General features: G+C 51.6%; 1 protein-coding gene across 3 annotated transcripts in view; it reads left to right on the top strand.

Annotated features, from left to right (window-relative positions):
- The first annotated feature begins 6,233 nt into the window (after positions 1–6,233).
- LOC146839312 (uncharacterized) overlaps positions 6,234–23,772 on the top strand; it is a 62,069-nt gene continuing 44,530 nt past the window's right edge. For all 3 annotated transcript variants that reach the window (XM_085651335.1, XM_085651334.1, XM_085651333.1), the window contains exon 1: positions 6,234–6,433. The gene's annotated coding sequence lies outside the window, so the exon portion shown is untranslated. The remainder of the gene's footprint in view (positions 6,434–23,772) is intronic.

Genomic DNA, 23,772 nt, shown 5'->3' with positions numbered 1-23,772 from the left:
TTTATGATCTGTTTTACTTTTACTAAGTTCGCTTTGTGATGGTTCTGACCGTGGTCCAGTTGGCCCTGTCATGTGTAAACAATTCCCTTGTAAATATGATCTAGTGCCAGGTGGCAACATGTATATTATGTGATTACCTAGGTGAAGGGCCCATCAAATACCAGAGGAATCATAGAGACTCCCAAGCAGTAAGGCTTTCTCAACTACTGGAATCTGTGGCCCCATCTTCTCCTGCTCTGAAGTAACAACCGGTTCCTAATCACCTCACTTCCCGGACTGCACATTAGTTCAGATACCGCCACCCGACGTCTGGAATATGTGCCCCCTTTTTGTCCTTATACTTCTCCTCACCACCGCTTTCCTAGTAACACCCTTCTCATATCCCCACCACCCTCCTCCTCCTCATTTTCCTTAACATGGCCACCACTCGAGTTAAGTCTGGAATTAATTGCTACAAAATCATTTATCCTCCTAACCTGACTAAAGCTTCAGCAAAACGATTCAAGCATAACACCATTGAATGTTTCCCTGATTCCCTTTTTGTTGATCAATTTTACAATAGTCGTTATGGGAGGCTCAAAAACTATTTCAATTTTTTCACTCACGACATCCCCTCTTGGTCCACCAGCTTATATAATTCCCTTAACGTCACCTCCTCCTCCTCTATCCCTCATGGGAAACAGCTAAAAATGTCCCCCTCTGCGTGTTTCAACGGCACCCTCACTATTTCACTCTATAACAACGGTACTATCATGATCCAAGCCAAAGATACCTGTCTCTCTCCCTTTGACCACCTCTTCCCTTCCCTACTCCCCTCCCCTGTGACCGGGTTATCCCTTGATTTTTCATCTAGCTCCACCCATTACTCCCTTTCTCCTCCACTGACCCCCCTACACTCCAATAGGCTGCACCCTCGGGAGGCACAGGTCGACCCTCTTCCATCCCCCTCCCCTGTGCCCTCCTCTCCCATTCTTCCCCCCTCACAGTATGCCCCTCCCTTCATCACTTCAGCCTTACCTCTAGCTAACATGCTCCCCGTCCAATCTGCACCGTCCTGGTACTCCAATCTCATCTCCTCCCCCCTATCCCTACCTGTGACCCCCCTTTTTAGTTCATCTCTCCTCCAACCTTCTCCCCTCGTTAACTTTCCTTACGTTCCCCTTACTCCCTCCTCTTCTCTACCCCTTCCTCCCCTCGCTATGTACCCCGATTTCTCCACACACCCATTGCATCTCTCTCCTTCCCCCCACTCCTCCAGCAATGCTGTGCTACCCCCTTTCCCCCCTTGGTAACCCTTTCCCTACCTCGGGCCTAGCAGAACCACTTCCTTTCTTCAACTTCCCTATTACCCATACCACCATCCTAAGTATAGGCCTCCTGTTCCCTCACAGCCACCTCACGTAGCTGTCAGGACCTCTCCAACCCCCTCCCCTCTTTTCCTCCCAACCTCCCAACCTCCTTCATTCCTATGATTCCACACATTTCTCCCCTCTCCTTCCGCCCCACCGCCTCGCTCCTCACCTATCTGCCCCTAATTATGTCCTTAATTCCTATCCATCTTGCAATGCCAAAAAAGACAACTCTCCTTTCACCTCTGATGCACCAACGCCCGCTCTCAACCACCACCTTTCCCCACCTCTGAACCCTGTACCCCAACTCCCCTCCTGTTCCCCCACCTCTCCCTGCCTTCCACTGCCAATTGCACCCCCTCCTGTTTTTATCGTGCCACCCAACATGCCGTGCTCTGCCCTACTCTCTCTGGAAAATAAGCTAGGCTCTCTTATCACCTCCATCTCCCAACTTGAAGCTACCATTTCACTTTTAAGCTCTAAGATTTCCACTTTTCCATACACCTCAATTCCTTTGGAAAACACTCACCTTCCCACGAGATGCACCTCGCCCCCACACCCCATAATAGCCAAGCATAACCTGCCATCTGCAAACATCGCAAACTCACACAAGCCCTCGAACGCCACCCTTCTTCCACTTTCATCTCCAAGTAACCCTACTATATACACTATTCCGACCATCTCCTCTGTCAGAACCACTCATCCACCTAAACCCTACCGTACCCCCTCGTATAAGTACAATATCCCCATCACCCCTCATAGCCCAAGTGCCCCGTCACCAAAACAGTCTCGACAGAGCTGCGCTGTCTGCTCCACAACTGCAGATCTGCAATAAAACACAAACTTGAAATCTCCAATATGATCACCCTTCACAATATTGACATGCTCTTCCTCACAGAGACCTGGTTCAACGATACCTCTCACTCTATGTTTGATCTCCTATTACCCACAGGCTATTCTACATTTAGAAATGACAGAATTGACAAAGTTGGGGGAAGTGCTGCAGTCATCTTTAGAAACTCCCTTCAACTTAAGGCTTTTCCTAACAGCTCCTTCCGCACTTTTGAATGCCTCTCTTTTGAGCTTCAATTGCACCACCACTCACCCCTCAGATTCCATGCCATTTACCGCCCGCCTGGTAGCGGCTCTTCATTTATGGAGGAACTCACTGAATTAATCAGCGACCAATACTCGCAAAGTGACAATCAGATCTTCGTGGGTGACTTCAATCTCCACTGGGGCTCGCCTCAAGACTCTTCTGCGAATTTGCTGGCAACCTTCATCTCTGCAAACGAGCTTATCCAACACTGCACAGAAACAACACACTCTAAGGGATCAATTCTGGACCTGGTTATTTCTAAAGCAGGCTTGCTGACTATCGCTACCCCTGTTCATGTAGACTGGTCTGACCACCTCCTCATCCCATTCTCTCTTCACCTATCACACTCTATAACTCTCGGCCAACCTAAGAGGGCGACCTCCTGGTTCCGTGACACTATGAATATTGACCTCGGTAACCTCTGTGAATCAGCTTTGCTATCACTTCCAAGGCTAGACACGAACCTAGATGTTAACGAACTCACCTCCCAATGCCTCACAGTCCTTGCAGTCGAAATCAATAACGTCGCTCCTCTTCAAAGCAAAAAGGAAAGGCCTACTCCCTCAGCACCCTGGTTCAACAAATCCCTCTATGAAGAAAGGAAGTACCTAAGATTCCTGGAGAAACAATGGAGACAAGTGCCCTCCACCGATAATTTGGCCACGCTTCCTTCAGCAAGATCCAAGAACCACAAGCACATCTTCCTTGGAAAAGCGTCGCACTTCAGAACCCTCCTCGACTCAGTCAAAAACAGACACAAAAAACTATGCGATCTCATCAAGAATCCAAACTGCTCTCCCCCAACCTCCAAGTTGGAGGATTCTACAAAGAAAGCAGCGGAATTCGCTATATTCTTTGACGAAAAAGTGAAATCACTTGTGGATCAGGTCATTCATCCTACCCCTCCAGAGGAACGCAAATCCTTAGCCATTTGGCAGAACTTTGACCCCATCTCTGAAGATGCCCTCCTCAAATGCATCCTCGAAACAAAGCCCTCCAACCATTCTCTTGACCCCATCCCTAATGCCATTGACTTCTATACCCATTCTCTTTCCTATTGGACCACTCTGGTTAACTTCTCCCTCTGTCAAGGCTCCCTACCTGTTTCCTTCAAAACTGGGCAGGTCACCCCCCTGCTGAAAAAACCCACCGCTGATGCGAACGATCTCAACAACTTCCGCCCCATCACTAACCTACCTTTTCTTGCGAAAATCACAGAAAGATGTGTAGCGAAACAACTCTCTCGTCATATCAAGGACAATGATCTTCTTGACAATTTCCAGTCCGGCTTCATTCAAAACTGCAGCACTGAAACAGGCTTGCTGCAAGTGATTGATGACGCGCTGCGGATACTCGATTTGGGGGAGTCTTGTCTTCTAATTCTCCTTGACCTTTCTGCAGCCTTTGATACTGTCAATCACAACACTCTCCTTAACACTCTTCAACAGAGAATGGGCATGGAGGGCACTGTGCTTAAATGGTTTGCTTCCTTCCTCTCTGATAGATCAAATGATCAAAATAGCGAACAGCCTTTCATCTCCTTTGGCGGTAGGTCAAGGTGTTCCTCAAGGCTCTATACTTGCACCCACATTGTTCAATCTCTATATAGAACCATTGGGAAATCTCCTAAGTAAATCCGGGATCCACTATCATCTCTATGTGGACGACACTCAAATCTACCTTAAGGTGGCCTCCACTCACGATCTCTCCATCCTAAGCTCTACTCTCGACTCCATTCAAAACTGGATGTTAACTCATCAACTGATTCTGAATCCCTCCAAAACTGAATTCCTCCTTCTCACTTTCTCCTCCCCCGGTTCAATCATGGATGGATCAGATGAATCTACTTAACAATAAACCCATCATTGTCGACAGCGCATAATCCCTTGGTGTCATACTCGACAAAAAACTCAATCTACTCTCCCACATCAATTCCATTGCAAAGTCTGCTCGATACCAACTGCACCTTCTTTGGGGGATTCGTCGCTTCATCCCGGAGCAAGACCTAAAAACCCGATTCCAATAGCTGGTTCTCTCTAGATTGGACTACTGCAATTCTCTTCTTAATGGCCTCCCCAAATCCCACCTGTCCCCCTTAAATCTGTTCTCCATTCAGCAGCTCGTTTCATTTATGGGGCCAAAAGAAGCAACCACATCACACCCATTGTATCCACTCTCTGTTGGCTTCCCATCGAGGCAAGATCTATCTACAAGATTGCTTGTATCACCCACAAAGCCTTGCACTCCTCCTCCCCTCGCTACCTGGTGAATAAACTGACACTCTCTGGAGGCTTCAGACCATCACGTAATGCAGAAAAGGTATTGCTTGAACCTCCCACTTTCAAGAAGGAAAGATCGATGGCCCAATCCTTTTCAGGCAATGCGGTGAGAATCTGGAACTCACTTCCCCCTCAGCTCCGGACTACCACCTCTTCCCAGGCCTTCAAAACTGACCTCAAAGCTCTCCTCCTTCAAAGACACTTCCAAATTTAATTCACGCCCTCTCTATTATCTGAAGGAAGTCCTTCCATTATATGAAATTCTGTTCTCCATGACTATAGAAGTGCCTTCCCAGTGTGTTCTTGTGTTTTGAGTGTCTGCCATTTAGTGCAGTATTATACCTCTACTTGTACTTTGTACTCTTTTGTGACATGCACACGTCACCTTTCCTTTTGTAACGTATCGTTTGCTACCTCTTGTATTTTGTTTGCTTTTGATACATGCACAATTTCCACCATTGCCGCGTGTAACGTAACGTTTGTTTTAGTGTTTTGAGTGTGTGCCATTTACATACATGCCAACATTTCAGAAGAGCAAAGTGGGAGATTTTTTAGAAAAAATCGGGAAATGGGGCCTTGAATCGGGTTACTATCATGTATGGGCTTTGGAAGTGTGCTGCTGCAGGATCGGACATTTGAAACGGAAATGCACGTTTTTTTCTTACCTTTCAGAAGCATGGAGCACAATGTTAGGAAGAGAGAGGGTGGTGTAAGTGTTGTGCACTGGCCTGGCAGGTTGCTGGCAGTGCATACACCAAACCACCCCCCCCCTGTGTGGCAGCCGGGCTATAACAGCTTCCCGGGCACCCACACAGCCGCCCCCGGGTACTTCACAGGTCTTTAAAAGACCATTCGCTTGTTAATGAGGCTTTGTTGATTTTTTACCTCTTCTAGAGCCCCAGCATTGCCACTCTGACTATTGTTGGCATAATTAGCACGGTACACAATACCAAGCCCAGTCAGCTGAAACCCCGAGGAATCGGGTTTCTAGATGCTTGAATCGGGAGTGTTGGCATGTCTGCATTTATTGCAGTATTATACCTCTACCTGTAATCTGAACGCTTTTGTAACTACGACGTTGTTGTAAAGGCACGAAGACGGATTATTGTGGGGAAATGATTTATTAAAGAATACACGTAAAACAGGAACAAGCGAGTGCCAGGGACACGACTCCACTCTCCAGCACGCACCATCACCTTCCAACATGACACCCTTGCATTCCCTAGCTAACCACACACACCAACCATACATATACCCTAGTGTTTACACATACACTACACACGTAATTCCAGGTTCTGCTTCCGGTTCACGGGTAGGCCAGAAGAAGCTGCGACGTTAGTCCGGGCTCTGCTTCCGGTTCACGGGGAGGTAATAAGAAGCAGTGAGTCTGTCTTGGTCACGGCTTCCGGTTCACGGGATCAGAAGGAGCTGTGTCTGTCTTGGTCACTGCTTCCGGTTCACCGGGTGGGGGGAGGGGCAGAATGACCAGTGAGTCAGTCCAGCGCATGGACACACGAGCCATATTTCGGACACATTTACTACTTCCTCTTCCTGGCCCTCCACGTCTGCTTCCGGTTCGTGTCGGCGTCCGGTAGAGATAGGAGGAAAGAGCTCAGGGACCGACCCGGGTTTATTCCCACTCCCCGCCCCCTCCGGAGCCTCCCCGGACAGACGCGGCCCCAGCCCGCCCGGCTCCGCTCCTGTGTGTGAGTACGCGATGGGCGGATCATCGAGGGAGGGGGTCTGATGGGGGCTCTGGAGGGCAGAGTAGCATCCATGGGGGGGGGGCAATGACCGAGGCGCCGAGATGCACCCTCTCACGGGGGGGGGGCTTCAGCTAAGGAACTGCAGGAGATGACACCATTGTGGTGGGTTTATGGGTGTAGTTAAAGTTCATTATATTATATGTCCTGGGTTATTGAGTTTCTGCATACTGACATCCAGGGTGGGTTATATTTATTTATTTAGTGCATTTTTATAAAGCGCGGACATTACCCAAAGGTGTCACAGCGCTGTACAGTAGAGCTAGTTACGTTACAAGAGAAAAGTGGTACAGAATATAACATTACACAGACTAAAAAAAGAAGGGTACACAAACACAAAGTCCAACACAGGGGTGAGGAATGTACAGGAAAAAATACAAATTTACAACAAAGAGCGAACTTCCAAGAGGGGCCTGAGAATTAAAAATTTGCGAACATTCGTGACAAGAATTTTCAATTCTATTAAGGACTAACGGAGGCGAGGATTATGCTTCTCATTCTTTGCTTTATTCTACACAGCAGCCAATAAAAAAGCACCTTTTTTTTTATTCCAAACTACAAATCCCATGAGTCCAATGCGTCATGATACCATAGAGACTATAACCATATAAGGTCCCGTCGAGGCAGACACCTCCTCTTTCTTTGCGTGACCGTTAACTGTTAAGGCCGTAACTTGAAACAAAATAGTCCTCTTTGAACTGAGATCCTGAACCAGTGTCTCTGCAAGCTCAAACACCCGGAAGTAACACTTGAACTTCGGCTCCGCGGGACGAAACCCACATGATCACAACAGGTGAGCGAGCTCCACATCGCGAAGGGGCAACCATGCCCAACGAACTCCTTGGACAGCAAGCGATCTTCACTTGCCACTGGAATCTGAAACAAAGATAAAGGTTCTGTAATAACGGTAATCTCCCAAACCATATTCCAATCTGACAGGTATAAACTTTATAGACATAAAAAGGGGGGGGGGGAATAGAGGATAAAGATAGCAATACAATGCAATCCAAAATCATCATCAACTGATTTATATATACATTGCAAGAGTCACATAAACTCCGGGTGGGATAATCCTCGCCTCCGTTGTCCTTAATAGAATTGAAAATTCTTGTCACGAATGTTCGCAAATTTTTAATTCTATGTCAGGACCGGAGGCTCCGATTATGCTTGTTTAAAGCCCAGCCACCACCACTGATGCAATATCCACTATAGGTTTATAATAAAATGATTTAAAGGTAGACTCATTAGACCAATCCGCAGTGCTCATGATGTCGGATAGGGTCACCCCTAAGGAAAAGGACTTAGACGCCATTGCGCCCCACACAGAATGTGCACCAAACTGAGACACATCAATGCCTGCTTCATTCATGAGCCAACGCACCCATCGCGCCAAAGTAGCTGATGACACTGGGCGAAAAGGCTTCTGCAATGCAATGAACAGCTGACCCTGCATATCAGAACGGAAGCTAGCTGTACTTACCTCGTACGCCTTGACACATTGCACCACACATAATTTGGGATTATCCGGAAAAGCCGGATAAGTCACTGAAGTGGAATTGGTTTTGGTTCGTCTGGAGATAGAGAAAGTCACCCCTTCTGGGGAGAACTTACGCCCGCTAGATCTAAAGCTCTGATATCAGAAACTCTCTTGCACGAGACCAAACATAATAACATCGCCAGCTTGGCGGAAAGTTGTTTCTGTGACAGCTCGTTCGGTGGCCAAGATTCCAAAAAGCGGAGGACCACCGTCACGTCCCACAAAAAATAATATTTTGGACACGGGGGCTTGACCATCCGGATACCCCTAAGCAGTTTACACACCAGAGGATGTTCTCCCACTGGCTTACCCTCAAAAGGAGCATGCCCAGCGGAAATAGCGGATCTAAAATTGTTTACTGTCCTATATGCAAACCCAGATGACGCCAAAGAAGCAAGGAAATTCATGACCATGGAGACATTAGCCGTAGTGGGATCGACGTCCCGTTGAACACACCAGCTACACCACCTGTTCCATGCTGATGAATACCGCTTATGGGTATTATCTGACCATGCCTGCTTCATGAAGTTGGAAGCGTCTGCCGAAAGGCCTGGGACCTTCCATCTGTCCCTGAAACTCGCCACGCCACCAGAAGTAGTTGGTCTGAGATCACTAACGGATGAGGGGCCTTAAGAGGGTCTAGCAAGAGGTTCCATCTCTGAGGTAGGAGAACTGGTGTCGCACAGGACATTTCCAGAACAATCGGAAAACAAGTCTGAGCTCTCCACAAAGGTGTAACCAGCACCATCTCCGTCCGCTGGCGTCTGGCTTGGGCCAGGACCCTGGGAATCATGACAAACGGCGGAAAGGCATAACAAAGGACTGGTGGCCAGATTTGAAGAAACGCATCCGAGGCTAATGCCTCCGGATCCGGACGCCGGCTGTAGAAATCCGGAAGTTGCTTGTTCAGCCGTGACGCGAACAGGTCCAACTGACCTCTGTGCCTGTCCCCAGGCTAGGTCGCTCCCTTCCCTTGCTGCTCAGTGCTGCTCTGCTTGGATGACCCAGCCTCCGCTGAGCCGCCCTCCTGCTCCTGATCGCTGCTCCTGCTTCCCACCGTTTCCCTCACTTGCCGCTGACCCCTGAGGACCCGCCCCCCCTCGCTGCCACCCCGCTGACCCGCCCTCCCACCTCCTTACTTATGACGCCCCCAGAGCGACCGCGCAGCGGGAGCACCGAAGGTGCGCCAAAGGTAAGCCCGTCTGCGCCCGTCCGCGCCAGGACCGCGCCAAGCGCCAGACCCCCTGGTCCTCGCCCTCGCCAGCACACCCGTCTCATCTACGACGCAACATCCCTCCACGCACTCAACACCGGCCGAACGAACGCCTGCTACCGAGCCACCCCGAGACGTACCCACGGACCCTTCACCTGCCTGACCTGCCGCTTCACCAGCCTCCGACCCAACCACACACCTGCCAGACCAAGCCCCGGCAACAACCATTTGAAGTGCATCCTGCTCAACACCCGTTCCGTCCACAGGCAGGCCATCGAACTCTGGAACCTCCTCGACTCGACAGCTCCAGACGTCGCCTGCCTTACGGAAACCTGGATGAACGCCTCCTCAGCGCCCGACATCGCCATCGCCTTCCCAGACGGCTACAAAATCACCAGGAAAGACCGCGTCAACCAGAATGGAGGAGGCATCGCCATCATCCACAAGAACACCATCCACATCTCGACCAACTCCGACGACACCCTCACCTCCGCCGAACACCTCCACTTCCAGATACACACCGACCCCAAAACCACGCTCAGAGGCACCCTCGCCTACAGACCACCGGCACCACGCACAGAATTCAGCGAAGACATCACAGACTTCGTCAGCCCGCACGCCATCAACTCCAGCAACTACATCCTCCTGGGGGACCTCAACTTCCACCTGGAGAACAACACGGACCGCAACACCACCACCCTGCTGGACAACCTCGCCAACCTCGGACTCAAGCAACTGGTAACCACCCCCACCCACTACGCCGGCCACACGCTTGACCCAGTCTTCTCATCCAGCAAATACGTCACCTTCAGCCACTCCACCAAACTCCTATGGACTCACCACAGCTGCATCCACTTCAGCTTTGGAAAAACGACGACCCACCACCACCCTCTACAGGCCCCTCGCAGGAGCTGGAACAAGATCACCAACGACCAGCTCACCTCCATCCTCAGCCAGAACGCCCCCAGCAACGCAACGGACCCCAACGAAGCCGCCAACAACCTCACGCAGTGGATCACCAACTGCGCTGACACCCTCGCACCACTGAAGCAAGAAAGCCTCCTGGTTCACTGACGAACTCATCACCTCCAAGAAGAACTGCCGCTCCCTGGAGAACACCTGGCGCACCAACCAGACCACGGACAACATGACGGCCCTCAAACACGCCACCCGCAAACACCACCGACTGATCCGCGCTACGAAGAAAACAGCCTCCAAGGAACGATTGGACAACAACACCCACAACAGTAAGGAACTCTTCAACATCGTCAAAGAGCTCTCCAATCCCGACGCCAGAAACAACGACTTCACCCCCTCTCAAGACCTCTGCGACTCCCTCGCAGCCTTCTTCCACGACAAGATCGCCAACATTCACAACAGCCTGCCTACCACGAACCCCACCACCGAACCTACGCCGCCCACCGCCATCCTCCGCACCTGGACCCCGATCAGCACCGAAGAAACCACACGAACGATGAACACCATCCACTCCGGATCCCCTACGGACCCCTGCCCACACCACATCTTCAACACGGCCGACCACATCATCGCGCCCCATCTACGTGACATCATCAACGCCTCCTTCAACGCCGCCACCTTCCCGGAGTGCTGGAAACACGCCGAGATCAGCGCCCTACTGAAGAAACCAACAGCAGACCCCTCCGACCTCAAGAACTTCCGCCCCATCTCGCTCCTCCCGTTTCCCGCCAAGGTCATCGAGAAGACCGTCAACAGACAGCTTGTAGCCTTCCTCGAGACCAATGGATCCCTCGACCACTCGCAGTCTGGCTTCCGAGCCAACCACAGCACCGAGACCGCACTCATCGCAGCCACAGACGGCATCAGATCCCTGTTGGACAAAGGAGAAACTGCGGCCCTCATCCTTCTGGACCTCTCCGCGGCGTTCGACACTGTCTGCCACCGTACCCTGGTACAGCGCCTGAACAACACCGGTATCCAGGAGAAGGCCCGGGAGTGGATCATCTCATTCCTCACCGGAAAAACCCAGAGAGTCCGCCTCTCCCCGTTCCGGTCAGCGGCCACCGAAGTCATCTGCGGCGTTCCACAAGGCTCATCGCTCAGCCCCACTCTCTTCAACGTCTACATGAGCCCCCTCGCAGCCATCGTACGCCGACACAACCTCAAGATCATCACCTACGCCGACGACACCCAGCTGATCCTCTCCCTCACCAACGACCCGGACGCCGCCAGAGCCAGCCTACACGAAGGGATGAAGGAAGTCGCCGAATGGATGAAGGACAGCCGCCTGAAACTGAACTCAGACAAGACGGAGGTCCTCATCCTGGGATCCTCACCCTCCGCCTGGGACGACTCCTGGTGGCCCCTTGCCCTGGGAGCCACCCCCAAGCCAACTGACCACGCACGCAACCTGGGCTTCATCCTGGACTCCTCCCTTTCAATGACCAGACAAGTCAACACCGTCTCGTCCTCATGCTTCAACACCCTGCGCATACTCCGAAAGATCTTCCGGTGGATCCCCACCGAAACCAAGAAGACGGTCACCCAGGCCCTCGTCACCAGCCGGCTGGACTACGGGAACGCCCTCTACGCCGGCACCTCCGCCAAACTCCAGAAGAAACTCCAACGGATCCAGAACGCCTCAGCACGACTCGTCCTGGACATCCCCCGACACAGCCACATATCCGGACACCTAAGAGACCTGCACTGGCTCCCCGTCAACAAAAGGATCACGTTCCAACTCCTCACCCATGCACACAAGGCCCTCCACGACCTGGGCCCCAAGCTCCTCAACAACCGCCTGACCTTCCACAAGCCCACTCGCCAGCTCCGCTCCGCCAGCCTCTCCCTCGCCGCCATTCCACGCATCCACAGAGCCTCCGCCGGAGGACGATCCTTCTCCTACCTGGCGGCCAAGACATGGAACTCCCTCCCCATCCACCTCAGGACAACCCAGGACCACCTCGCCTTCAGGAAGCAACTCAAGACCTGGCTGTTCGAGCAGTAATTCCCCCCCCCCCCCCACCCAGCGCCTTGAGACCCCCTGGGTGATTAGTGCGCTTTAAAAATGTCTTGATTGATTGACACGGACCCCATAGGAGGTTCAGCATCCGAAAGACTCGAGGATGTAAGCGCCAATCGCTGTAATCCCGTAGGTACCGGGAATGCCAGTCGGCCACCTCGTTCTTCCGGCCCGGAAGGTACTCCGCTACTATTGACAGATATTACTGAAGGCAGTAATGCCAAAAATCTTTGGCAATCTCCGCTAGGATGCGAGATCGAGTACCCCCTAGTTTGTTCACGTACCGGACTGCCGATATGTTGTCCATTCTTAAAAGAATGCAGCAGTTCATCTTCTGCGGAGAGAGGCTGCGAATTGCGAACGAGCCCGCCAGCACCTCCAGACAATTGATGTGAAGGTAGAGTTCTTCCGGCGACCAACGACCGCCCGTCGAGATCGGACCGCAGCAGGCTCCCCAGCCCCAACGGCTGGCGTCCGACTCTATCACTACCTCTGGATTGAACCCGAAAATGGCTCTGCCATTCCACGACTCCATGTGGTCGAGCCACCACAACATTTCCCACCTCGCTTCCTCTTAAAGAGGGATCTGATCGGTATAGCTGAGGCCTTTGCGGAGATGTTGAATCTTTAATCGTTGGAGAGCTCGGTAGTGAAGGGGTCCCGGAAATATGGCCTGAATCGAGGAGGCCAACAAGCCCACTACCCGGGCTATGGACCGTAAGGACACAATCTGCTTGTTCATGATCGATCTCAATTCTCTCTTGATCGTTTTGATCTTGGATGCGGGAAGGAGAAGCTGGCAGGTACGAGAATCCACCTGAAAGCCCAGAAACTCTATAGATTGCGTGGGTACCAGAACTGATTTCTGAGAATTCACAATGAAACCCAGATCTTGAAGGAGAAGAATGGACTACTCCAGATGAGTCATCACTAGACGCGGACATTGCGCCATGATAATGACGTCGTCCAGATAGACGATCAGCCTCACTCCGCGAGAACGCAGTGACTCCATGACTGGGCGAAGGAGTTTCGTGAAGCACCATGGTGCTGACGAAAGTCCGAAAGGAAGAACAGTGTACTCGTAACAGACGCCTTGCCACAGAAACTGAAGAAACCGGCGGTGAGGGGCGTAAATGGGTACGGCCAGGTAGGCGTCTTTCAGGTCCAGACGGACCATCCAATCGCCCTCCTGCAGCAGATCGCGCAGAAGATGGATGCCCTCCATTTTGAAATGGCGATAAACAATCCATCCATTGAACTCTTTGAGGTTCAGAACCAACCTGTGCCCGCCCCCTTTTTTCTCGACCAGGAACACGTTGCTGAGGAAACCGTGGGAGTGGAGTCGAGACTCGACAATCGCCCCTTTCTGTAAAAGAGAGTGTATTTCTCCTGCGATAAAACTCTGATCGAGTTGGGAAAAAAGGATGGGATGGGGAGGGGAATGATGGACGGGAGTGTTGTACATCTCCAATTTGTAACCCTGTACTGTTTCCAGGATCCAGGGATCCTGCGAGAGCGTTTGCCAAGCCTGCAGAAAAATTTGAATGCGACCCCCCCCCAACTGTACCTCTGAACACAGGATAAGTCTCACCTGCAGATCCTGACTCCTGGTGGTTTCCTTGGTTGCCACCGAACCTGCCTCTGCGGAAACGGTTCCGCGCTCGTCTGGAGTGGTAGAAGTTGGAATTTCCGGAGTAATTTTCTTGGTAACCTCCTCTGTTGTGGTGTTGACCACGCTGGGCGCCTTGGGGTTGACCTCGGCCGGACGACCGCCCTCGATTTCGTCCGGCCCTGGCGAAAACCGGACGGAAGGCTCGTCGCAGTGACTCCTACGCTTTATCCAGGCCGCTGAAAGTAGCCACGAATTTAGTGAGCTCTTTCAGAAAGGGTTGTCCGAAAAGGAAACCCTGGGCTACTGGACCTGCCTCCGAGGAAGACAATTCCGCCAATTTCGGGTCGAGCTTGAGGAGGATCGATCTGCGCCTTTCGCTCGACATGGCGCAGTTGGCATTGCCCAACAAGCACACCACACGCTGCGCCCAACCAATGAGTTCATCGGGATCGACCGGGGACCCGGTATCCTTTGCTTGGAGGCCCAACTCAAGAATTTTTGCCAACGGCCCCAACAAATCTAGAAGTTTATCCTGGCATGAGCGCCAGGCGCGGTCAATGCCTTTTTTCGGATCCTTAGAGTATTTCTTGAGGTAGGTCATCCTGGTCGGGTCCACCGCAGGAGTTTCCGCCACACGGGCTGCCAGGTCAGGCCTGGGACACTCAGACCTAAGGCGGGCCCTTACGTCCTTTTCAAAGGAGCGCCGGAGGTTTGACTGTAGGTAATCCGCCACTTCCTGCAAGGGGGTCCATGCCGTAGAATTGGGGTGGATGATATCTGACGGGTCGAAAGTCAGGTGTCTAGGCGGTGCCGTGGGCTCAGTATGATGCTCCTTTCTAGTCTTTTTAGCAGGTTGCGCGCATTCCCCTAGATCGGACTCCTCGTCCGCTGCGGAATCCCCCTTGTCTTCATGAGAAGACTCATCCTGGTCAGAGCGTGCCAAATAAGAGTGATCATTCGCAAGGGCTCTGGAAAGCCGAGCGAAGTCCTCAGAGTGGGGGTTAGAAGCGTTCTTACCAGTTGGCTTGGGGTGGGTACTTGCAGCCGGAAGCCATCCTTGCTGTCGCGCATAATCATTCAAATGCTGTTTCAGGGGCGCAATCGCCCTTACCAGCGCTGAGCTGACAGAATGCTGAACCCCAGCATCTAAGGCTTCAACGAGCTCTTGCTCAAAGAAACCCGCAGGTTCTGACTCCTAATACCCCTCCTCATAAGTGTATTCAGCCATGGTGCTAGTAACACGTATACCTTATAGCACAGCTATGGTGCGAAGGGAGGAGTAAATCAGGGGGAGAGGAACAACCCCAAGCAGGCCAGGCACAAAAATGCCACAAAACTTGATTAAAACAGTGGAGGGAGGGCCTGCTACCTCTCTCGGCAGAGCCTATGCATAAATTGTACAGCCCGAGGTTTAATTTTTCCTCGGGCGTCAGTCGGGGCACAAATACGGGCTTTGAATTTGAAAAAACGAGCGTTTCCCGCTCCGACAACAACTCCGATCGGACCGAGATCGGAAAATGGCCGCCACGCATGCGCGGAGACGGCCGCCCGTGAAGAGAGAAAGAGGACGCGCGCGAGTAGAGACGCGCCGTCCTCAGGCCCCAAGTACTCCCGCTCCACTCAGAACCAGGCCGCGGGCGCAGAGCGCCCGGCCGGGGAGGCCGAAGCACTCCCAGCTAATTAGCACCGACGCGAGCGCTCCGCTGCACGAGCAGCGTGACGGTAAGGAGGGGATATCGCAGGTTAACATCGCGTCAGAAATAAATAGCCAAACGCTCTAGCAGAGCGAAACTCTCAGCAATACAGCCAATACAATTATAACAGCACGCGTGCTACATACAAAAGCCAATTATCATATACAGTGCGCATCCAACCCATACACCACCATCATAAGAAAAGCAGTAAGTAAGAGGCACTTAACTGGCTGCGGAGCAGTAAAGAAAGAGGAGGTGTCTGCCTCGACAGGACCTTATATGGTTATAGTCTCTATGGTATCATGACGCATTGGACTCATGGGATTTGTAGTTTGGAATAAAAAAAAAGGTGTTTTTTTATTGGCTGCTGTGTAGAATAAAGCAAAGAATGAGAAGCATAATCAGAGCCTCCGGTCCTGACATAGAATATAGGGAGCACAAACACAAAATCCAACACAGCACGCAGGGGTGATGGATGCACAGGAAAAAATACAAATTTATAATGAAGAGTGAACTTCCAAGAGGGGCCGGAATATGAAAGTATTAGTTCTGAAAGTTTGGAAGAGAAGAGTTTTGAGTTCAGCTTTGAAGATCCGGGTAGAGGAGGTGGCACGGAGCAATGGGGGAAGTGAGTTCCATATTCTCACCGCATTGCCTGAGAAGGATTGCGCCATTGATCTTTCCCTTTTGAAGACGGGGGGGGCTCATGCAGAAGCTTTTCCGCATTACGAGAGGGTCGAGAGCCTCCGGACAGTTTCAATTTATTTGCCAGGTAACGAGGGAAGGGCGTGTGCAAGGATTTGTGTGTTATGCAGGCAGTTTTGTAAATAGATCTTGCCTTAATCGGAAGCCATCAAAGAGAGGACAGGATAGGAGTGATGTGGTCGCTTCGTTTAGACCCTGAAATGAAGCGAGCTGCTGAATGGAGGATGGATTTGAGAGGGGAGAGGTGGGATTTGGGTAGGCCCGTCAGAAGAGAATGAGAAATTTCCTAGTTAGCACGAAGGAAAGTTTAAATTCTAATAAGGAGGCGGAGGCGAGGATTATGCATAACTTTCCTCACTTTATTAAACAGCAAGTTAAAAGACACAAGAAAAAACATAAGACCACAACTCCCATGAGGCTCGGGAGTAACCATGGCCACCAGTAGTCCAATCATAAGTAACGATGCAGTCCATAAACAGTCGCAGCCCCCGTAGTCCTTCCTCTTTCTCTGCTGCAGGAAGTTAAGCCCTGTGGGTCCTATTCCGTCTTGGAGTCGGAACCTAGGATGATATATACAAGATATTGAAGGCTGCTTACTGAACCACAACACTTACCAAGGCCAACATACTAAGTATGATATCAATACAATTGCAAAATCCTGTCAAAACAATCAGAAATAAGTATAGTACGAGAATGCAACAGCATGATATAGCACAAAACCTTGAAAAACCAGATACCCACAAAGTATTGAATATCAGCGAGAATCAATGACAATAGAAGACTCGAAAGGTTACTTCCCTGATACGAAACTCTGAACTCACTCTGATCTTAGAGCCACTACCAAAACTTACCAAGGGTGGGAAGGCATAAGAGAGAACCTGCCCGGGGGGGATAATCCTCGCCTCCGCCTCCTTATTAGAATTGAAACTTTCCTTTGTGCTAACTAGGAAATTTCTCATTCTACAGCAGGAGCGGAGGCGAGGATTATGCACGTTCAAAGCCTACTTACCACCAATGCGGCCGCTTCATGGATTGGTTTTAAGTAGAATTTTTTAAAAGTTGAATCTGAAGACCAATCCGCCGCATTTATAATGTCCTCCAATCTACCCCCTACCTGAATGGCCTTGGAAGCCATTGCTCCCCTGGTGGAGTGTGCGCCAAATTCACTAGTGTCAATACCAGCCTCAGTCATAATCCACCTGACCCATCTGGCAATGGTCGGGGAAGACACCCCCTTAAACGGTTTCTTAATGGCAATCAGAAGTTGCCTTTCACCCGGGGCCGTACCTCCAATGTCATATCCTCATCGGCCTTTAGGCACCTAACCACACACAACTTCGGGGAATCTGGAAAAGCAGGATAAGTTACTGACCTTGTACTCGTCTTGGTTCTCCTCGAGATGTTAAAAGTAACCCCTTCCGGGGTAAAAATCCGTGCTGTGAGATCCAGAGCTCTGACATCTGACGCCCTTTTGCACGAAATAAGGCATAACAACATAGCCAGTTTCGCTGAGATCTCCTTTCTAGATAGATACTGATTGTCTTGCCAGGACATCAGCAAAAAGCGAGCCCTTCCCGAAAAAGTTCCGTTAAGAAGTTGATGACATCCGAAACACTGGAGCCCACGGGATCCAGGTGCTTCTCCATACACCAACGTACCCAGCGCCTCCAAGCTGATCTGTACCTCTTGACGGTCCCTGGGGCCCATGCTTGCTGGATGAGGAATTCAGCTTCTCGCGAAAGAGATCCGTCCGACCATCGTCGCCTGAAATCCTCCACGCCATAAGATGAAAATGGCCCTGAAGTACCAGGGTATGAGGATTGCCCAGGGGGTCCAACAAGACCTCGTCGAAGAACGGTAGACGTATCGGAAGGTCCCAGCTCAGCTCTTGGAGAGAAGGGAACCACGCTTGAGAGCGCCAAATAGGGGTTATCAGGATCAAGGAGGCCCTCTGCCGCCGAACCTGAGCCGCCACTCTCTGAATGAACAAGAATGGTGGAAAGGCATAAGCCTGAATCGATGACCAGTCCTGGAGAAAAGCATCCACCGCCTCTGTCCCGGGATCCGGTTTCCAGTTGAAGTATCTGGGAAGCTGGGCGTTCCATCTGGAAGCGAAGAGATCCACCTGGCAGGGACCCCAGGAGGCCATCCGTGATTTGAAGACTGCCGCATCCAGTCTCCAATCGCTGGCATCCCGGAAGTGCCTGGAATTCCAGTCCGCAACCGAATTCTGAGTTCCCGGGAGGTACTCGGCCGTCACTGAAATCTGGCGCTGAAGGCAGTAATACCAGAAGTCTTTGGCTAGGTCCACCAGAACCCTGGATCGCGTGCCACCCAAGCGGTTGATGTATTGCACCGCCGTCGTGTTGTCCACCCGGAGGAGCACACAACAAGACACCTTGTCCTTCGTGAAGGATCGAATAGCAAAGGACCCAGCCAGGAGCTCCAGACAGTTGATATGAAGGGAAAGCTCCTCCACCGTCCACCTGCCCCCTACAGAGGTCGAGCCGCATCGGGCTCCCCATCCGAGGCAACTGGCGTCCGACTCTATCACCAGATCCGGCTGCGACCCAAAGATCGCTCTGCCATTCCACGCCTCCATGTGGTCGATCCACCACTGGAGTTCCCCTCTGGATTCCTGATTCAGATAAATCAACTGGGAGTAGGTAAGGCCCCTCCGTAGATGGGACGCCTTCAGTCTCTGTAGTGCAGGGGCCCCGGAAAGATGGCCTGAATCGAGGAAGATAACAGGCCAACAATCCGGGGCCAGCTGCCGCAAGGAGATCCTGTCCCGCCGGAGGACCTTCCTCAATTCTTTCTTGATCTTCCCAATCTTCTGTTCCGGGAGGTATAGGGTCGCAGTCCTGAAATCTATTCTGAACCCCAGAAAGGTCATGCTCTGCCGCGGAACTAAGTCCGACTTTTCCCGGTTGATGGTAAACCCCAAGCTCTGAAGGAGAGAGATTACAATCTGGAAGTGGGAGAGTAGATGCGACCTGGACTGATCCATAATCAGGATGTCGTCCAAAAAATGATCAACCGAATGCCCAGAGTCCGGAGATGCTCAATCACCGGCTTCAGGAGCTTCGTAAAGCACCACGGAGCCGAAGACAGGCCAAAGGGAAGAGTCAGAAACTCGAAAACCTGTGTCCCCCACCGAAACTGGAGGAACCTGCAGTGTGGAGGGAAAATGGGGACCGAGAGGTAGACGTCCTTGAGGTCCAGACGCACCAGCCAATCGTCCTGCAACAAAAGGTCTCTGAGAAGATGGATCCCCTCCATTTTGAAGTGGCGATAGACTAGCCACTCGTTGAAGTCCCTGAGATTGATGACGGGTCGGTAACCCTTGTCCTTTTTTTCTCCCAGGAAGTTGTTGCTCAAGAACCCCATGGGATGGAGTTCTGAAGGGCCGATCGCCCCTTTGGACAAAAGCTCTTGAACCTCTTGGTCTATGGGAGACTCGTCCTTAGAAGAAAACACCATAGGTCGGGGCCTGACACCTTGAACCGGCGTTCCGTAGAACTCTTATGTGAAATCCTCTGACCGTTTCCAGTACCCAAGGGTCGTAAGTAATCTCTGCCCACTTGTGATAGAACAGGGCGATTCTCCCCCCCCCCCCCCAACCGAACCGGGGCTAACAAAGCCACGCTTACTTTTGTATCCACCGGCGTTGTTGTGGGCGCCTCCCCGGCCTCGGCTGTTCTTTCCTCTGCCGCCCCGGGAGGGGTAGAAGGTCTCTTGGCGACCTTCCTGCCATCCATTGTTGCGTTTGGCTTGGACTCTATTAGGGCCTTGATTCGATTGTCGGCCGGAGGAGCGACCCCTGCCTCTTCCGGCCCCACCGAAAACCTTCCCCGGAAAAATCTTCCTCATAGAAGCCTCGCTTTGTCCAGAGCAGAAAATGTAGCCACAAACTTCCCCAACTCCTTGACGAATTGATCGCAAAACAGGGAACCCTGGGCTATCGGGCCTGCCTCCGAGGAAGAGAGCTCCCCAAGCTTGGGGTCAATCTTCAGCAACAGGGAACGGCGGCGCTCGGCCGAGAGGGCGCAATTCGCATTGCCTAGGAGGCACATAGCGCGCTGCACCAAACCCGCCACCTCCTCTGCAGGCAGGGGCTCCCCAGAATCCCGGGACCTCTCCGCTAACTCTATAACTGTAGTCAACGGGCCCACTACATCTAAGAGCTTGTCTTGGCAAGCCCGCCATGATCTATCTATCCCTTTCTTGGGATCCTTCATATACTTAGAAAAAATGTACACAATCTGGGGTCAATCTCGGAGGTCAGAGTGACTCCGTTGGGGAGAGATGGTCTGGGACATTCGGACCGAAGTTGGGCCCTAACCTCCTTATTGAGCGGTTGCCGAATCTTGTCAGCCACGTAATCAGCTACCTTTTTGTCCGGGACCCATTCCGTGGACCGGGGCCTGTAAATGCACAGGGGATTAAACATATCAGTCGAGGGACCCTCCCCTTCTCCTACAGACGAGGCAGAAGACTGAGGGTGCCAAGACCTGTCGTGCTCCTGGTACCCCTCCGAGGAATCCCCATCATCCTCGCACTCCACCTCCCCCAATTCGGGAAACCCCTCCTCAGGGTCGTAATCCGTGGTGCCATCGTCGCCGGTTTCCCCGTGTAAGACCTCCTCCCAGTAGGGTGCATCACGAAGTCTTCTGAAAGACTTCCGCCAGACGGCTGAAGCCCTCAAGGTGCCCCGTGTCATGCTTGTGGGCCTTGCGCGGGTGAGAAGTAGGCACACCACTAGGCCCGGCTCCCCCGTCCCCCAGTATTCCCGTGCCCTTGAACACATGGGCGGACAAACGGTCAACACTTTCCTGCAAAGGGGCAAGCGCCTGGGTGATGGCCGAAGAGAGGAGCCTGTCCATCTCTGCAGGTCTGCGCGCCTGGGAAAGCTGGTCCTCCTCAGAGGACAAAGATGGGGTATAATCATGCTTTCTCTGAGCATTCATCTTAATAGGAGGTGAGGACACCAGACCAAAAAACGCCCCAAATTAGTTAAGGGGGGCCCTCCCCCTCGCCGGTGTCCAGGAGCTGAGGAACACAACACGCGGAGGAGTCAGCACAACAATGCAATCAAAAGGGCTAAGCCCGTCAGTCCTACCGCTAAAGCGGTGTCAGGCGAGGGGGCAAGAATCCAGATATGAGCGATCGCTCCAAATACTCTGAGGCAGATGCCTCACAAACAGCGCTTCACCGGCGCCGAGAATGGAGCGTTGCGCTAAAGGCGCGAAACAGCACCACCTAGTGGACCCGCTCCGTATCGTGAATGAACGCGCCGAAGCCAACCGCGCAACTGACAGCGGGAGAGTAACTCGCTGCAATATACACTTCAAACCAGTCAGAATCAAGTAAAACAGTGCCCAAGAAAAACAAGACAGAGCCCATCAAACAAAGACCCAAAGCCACAGTAAGGAGAGAAGGGACTTAACTGACGGGCCAGCAGTGAAGAAAGAGGAAGGACTACGGGGGCTGCGACTGTTTATGGACTGCATTGTTACTTATGATTGGACTACTGGTGGCCACGGTTACTCCCGAGCCTCATGGGAGTTGTGGTCTTATGTTTTTTCTTGTGTCTTTTAACTTGCTGTTTAATAAAGTGAGGAAAGTTATGCATAATCCTCGCCTCTGCTCCTGCTGTAGAATTGCAATAATCCAGTCTTGAGAGAACCAGCGATTGTACCAAGGTTTTTAAGTCATTCTCCGGGAAGAACCGACGGATCCCCCATAGAAGGCGCAACTGGTACCGTGCGTTCTTGGCAATAGAGTTGATGTGGGAGATTAAGTTGAGTCTTTTGTCAAGAATGACACCTAGAGAGTTAGCGCTGTCGACAATGATGGGTTTGTTGTTGAGCAGGTTCAGCTGATCCATCCACGATTGAACAGGAGGAGGTGAGTGCACACAGCGAGTCCCTCCGGTGCGAGGGCCGTGATCTCTGCGTTCTGTTCAACATCCTGTGATTCTGGGCAAATCACTTAATCTCCTTGTGTCTACCAAATAATGAATGTGTCCTTGTGTAACGTAACTGGGGCTCGTGTAAAGCGCTCCAATACCTTCGGGTCGAGATAATGCTATATAAATCTGCACACACAAAAAATAGACTGCGCACTAGCCGTGTTCTCTTGGGTCGTTATTTGCATTTGCTCCTGTGGTAGTTTACAACCCTCATAAATGCAGTGAGTGTCCCTTGTCCAGATGGCTGGGATAAAACGTACGCAGATCGGCCGACTTCCGTAACACTGTAAAGACGTGCTGCCCAATATTCTTTCTCCACAACAGTCTGCCGTGAATAGGAGGGCTTGTTTACTTTAAAGTATGGCTGGCTGACCGCTTTGTCGTCACATGGCGGCAAGCCGCATCGCCCGGGAGAGTGTATGAGGTCATAACTGACACGTTTTCAGGGTGCATATGTGTGATATTTCTAGGTTTACAGTGTGCTGTTGGGTGACATTGGCCTGCCTCCCGCATGACGCTTTAAGTGACAATTTCTGCAAGCGATTCAACAAGAAAACGGGTGTAATGCTAAGATTTTCAGAGCCATTTTTTCGCTTTGCCCGGTAGGCATTATGTAGATGCTATCCATAAAATGACGTCCATCAGTTATTACTGCACGTCATACTATCTGCAGTGGACTACCAGCTGTTCCCTGTACAATGCTAAAAGAAAGGCACAGCGTAGAGTGAAAAGGGCTCGTCATACAAACTCTCTGATGTACTTTTTCAATGTAAGAGTCTGCGTCCAACGGAGATTGCTGTCACTTTGTTTCCCGTGGCATATTGGAACAAGCACGCGCTGAAGCTGACGAGGAGGGAGGGGAGTTGGGGGCGGGCACAGTGGTGCGGCCAGAGTTGTAATAAATCGCCACATCCCATGAAGCGGGCGTCGTGGCGAAGTGAGATGAACTGGTGTGAAATAGCAGCAGGGAAGGGGGCGGAGAGGGGCTACGAGGGAGAGCGACGTAAAGCCATATGGCTGCTTTGCGCGGGTGCATGCCTCGTGCACTGTAGCTCTATGCCAGGGGAAGCACTTTCAAAAACCCACTTACAAAATGTCTCAAAGAGACAGCTTTCGCTGTCTCAGCGAGACCTAACAAAGTATGAGAGGAGTCATTAAACAAGGTCTCAGTGAGAAAGAACATGTCAAGATTCTGGAGGGTGATGTCAGAAATTTCCAATTTGTCTTTGATTGCAGATCTGCAGTTGTGTAGCAAGCAGTGTAGCTCTGACACAACTGTTTTAGTGATGGGGGTGTTAGGGCTGTTAAGGGAGATAGGGATAAGATTCTTGAATGAGGGTGCCCGGTAAGAGGGAGGCTGGTAGGTTCTGACAGAGGAGATGGTCTGAATAGCGCACTGCGTAGAGTTAATGGGAGATGAAGGTAGAGGGGGAGTGGCGCTGGTGGTCTTGTAGCTGGCTAGTAAGTTGGAGATGTCTGTAGAGGACAGACTGTGGTTTGCTATATTGGGGCGCGGAAGAACGGAACTCCTCTGGAGGGTATTAGG

The sequence above is a fragment of the Triturus cristatus genome, chromosome 4_1 (genome assembly GCF_964204655.1).
Source record: "Triturus cristatus chromosome 4_1, aTriCri1.1, whole genome shotgun sequence".
Taxonomy (NCBI): Eukaryota; Metazoa; Chordata; class Amphibia; order Caudata; family Salamandridae; genus Triturus; species Triturus cristatus.
This window is presented reverse-complemented; position numbering and strand designations above follow the sequence as displayed.